The sequence below is a fragment of the Berghia stephanieae genome, chromosome 2, assembly GCF_034508935.2.
Source record: "Berghia stephanieae isolate SIO BIC M18660-M18661 chromosome 2, UCSD_Bste_1.3, whole genome shotgun sequence".
Taxonomy (NCBI): domain Eukaryota; kingdom Metazoa; phylum Mollusca; class Gastropoda; order Nudibranchia; family Aeolidiidae; genus Berghia; species Berghia stephanieae.
In genome coordinates, this window is record NC_088361.1 from 129181607 (window position 1) to 129184612 (window position 3006).

Sequence of the window (3006 nt, forward strand, 5' to 3'; positions counted from 1 at the left end):
TTGACGCTTGTGCCTCACCAGTATGGTCTTTGCTTCGTACCCAAAAGATACCTAGTTCGAATATACACCATGGCATGTGGCCATCAACAAGCCATCTCTCCCTAGCTCAATTTGCAGCGCTGTGCTGTTGGTGACACCGGAGTTATTCCAGTATTCCCATTGAATAAACCCTAAGACAAATTTCCGCATGAGGACTATTAAAGGGAAATTTATAATTATTATTTACTTTATTGGGAGGTTCCTGTATCACATCATTCATTTAATGACGTAGCCAACTAGTAGCAAATCATGGCATGTGGCATTGAAATTAGAATGAATGGCGAAGTGATAAGAATAAGTAAGAGAGGTGTCAATTATGCGAAATGACAATGGAGTGTGTGAGTGCCTGTGTGTATGCATGTGTATCATATTGTACACAAACGTAACTGTCAATGTAACAGTAAATTTTCGGTGGTCGAAATAACAGGGCGCATTAAAATAAAACCTTGAATTAATCAAATCCTTTTTTACATTGGCTAGGTGAAATTAGTTCAAGTAAGGAATGGAATGACAACTAAAAATAATAATGAAAAAATTTGGGATATTCGAATGAGTTCAAGTTCAAGGAAACTGTACTCGAATGTATTACTTTCACTTTTTAAAGTCTATCCAGTGAAATACTTTATTTAAATTGACCGTCGACAACATCTTTGTAATGTGTATTTGAAGTGAAATTTTAAAAACACGACACAAGTTTTGAAACAACATATTACGATTTTTTAACAGCTTTGGTATAACCGCAAGAGAGGATTTTTACTTGATTCATACTAAATTAAATTGAGCTTTATATAGCGCAATATCCATTAAATGTGCTCAAAGCGCTTTACAACAGTTCCCTGGTCAACAGCAACATTTAACATGTAGGACAGGACATGACGCCTGTCAGGCGATATTACAATTTTTCGGACAAAGACAACACTGTTAACGGCCAGGTACTCATTTTACACCTGAGTACGGTGAGAGAATGTGAGTAAAGAGTCTTTTCCAAGGACTCAACTATGCGCCGAGCACGAGGCTCGAACCCAGGACCTTCCGATCCGATATTTTTCTTTTCTTTTTTTGTTTGTATTTCTTGTAATGTTTCGAATGGCTCTGATTTCTGCTTCGTATTGAAATAGTGTCATAGTTTGTATTTTACTCTCGCATTTATTATAATATTATAACGGTAAATCTCATCATTTAAGCTGGGATGAAATAAACTAATTTTCCTTAAGCCTTAAGGCAACGTGCACTAATTTGCAGGTCTGATAACCCAATACATCATGAGCTCATTGTTATAATGAAAATCTCAAAAAATTACACAAAATAATGTCCAGTGCAACAATGTTTAAACGAGGCCCATATTGCATTCGGATGTCAGACCAGCATATATGCATATAAAGATAACATTCCCTTTTTTCATCCAATGGGGAAATTTGTCTGTCTTTAGCGTCTATTCCAAGGGAACACTGGAATAACCCAGACATCAGCCGCAGTGCAGTGCCGCAAATGGAACTAGGACGAGATGGATTGCTCAAGGCCGCACAGTACAACGGGTGATCAAACTAATTACCTTTTGGATACAAAGCAAAGACCATACTGCTGAGCCACGCTGCCCCATCGCCTCGAGTGAAAAATCCTATTTTAAAGATTGATTCTCCTCAGCAATTTGTCAGTCCAACTGTACAATTTTTTTTTCTTCAATTCTAAACTGGTTTTGCTAATGAAAAATGTTCCCTTTCAAAAATATTACAATTACAGTGAAAATAATCTCCGACAAGAGCTCGAAAATTGGTTAAGGGAATGCAAAATTCAATAGTGCCAGAGAGCGGTGAAAAAATTTCCATTCCATGTCATACCAGTAACAGTCATAGTGGTTTGTGTGTGATGATTAGAGAAATCTACCAACACTAACACTTAGTTTGACTAGTTCAGTTGAGAAGAAGAAGAGGAGGAGGAAGAAGTGGCAGAAGAAGATGAACATGATGATGTTGATGAAGAAGGACGAGGAGGTGTGAAGATGAAGGAGAAGAAGAAGAAGAAGTCTTGCCCGCACCGATTTAGGGTTGGATGCATGAGAATATAAGAAAACTTCTCTTTAAAGATTAGTCTAGTATGAGATTAGAATTAAAATTAAAATGAATACAGATACTAACCTTTCCTCCAGAGAAGACGATCAAGGTCGTCTTTTACAAGATCACAAATTATAAAAATGTGTTCACGATGAAAACGGAAATGTTCGTATATTTCATCGTCGTTAAACGAATCGATGGGATTAAGTCTGACCCGAAACACCCTCTCCCGTTGAATCAGTGTTCTCTGACGAATTTGAAACAGCACAGCTGCCGCCATTTTCATGTGTTGACAGTTGTTTTGGCAGTACTGTCAATGACAGTGTCATAGTCATAGTCATACGAATCACGTCATGTGATCGAGAGTAACTTCGCATTGCTTTGCTTGGCACAAAAATAAAGAAAATAAAAGGGGGTAGGGGGTGTTTTAGCTAAACAACATAATTTTCATATTAAAAAATAAGCTAGGTCTAGTTGTGTGTTTGTTATTCTCTAAATATCTAAATCTAAACTTCGAACCAAGCGAAGCTGAAATCTCAGGCTCAGACTCACTGAGTCACTCAACTTCATCAGATTTATTAGTTTCCCGGACAAAAATGTGTGCTTTCGACGATCTGTGACCTTTAAACCGTTTCCTTTAGTATTGACAAATATCAACAGATTACTTTTGTCGTTATAATTCTTTTTCTATGTATTTTTTTTCTCGCGAACCGAGTCGTCTAACATTGGCCGCCATCTTTGTTGACTTTGTTGACGCCGTTTCTTAGTTACTAGTCAGAGACTAAACGATCAAGTCCGACTCGAGCAAGTGACTAAATCTTGGCCAAACTTAGTCCGAAGGTGACGTGATTTTAGTCTGGGACTAGCTTAGTCAGCTCACATTAAATCCGATTTTTTCTAGTCATTTACTAAAGTC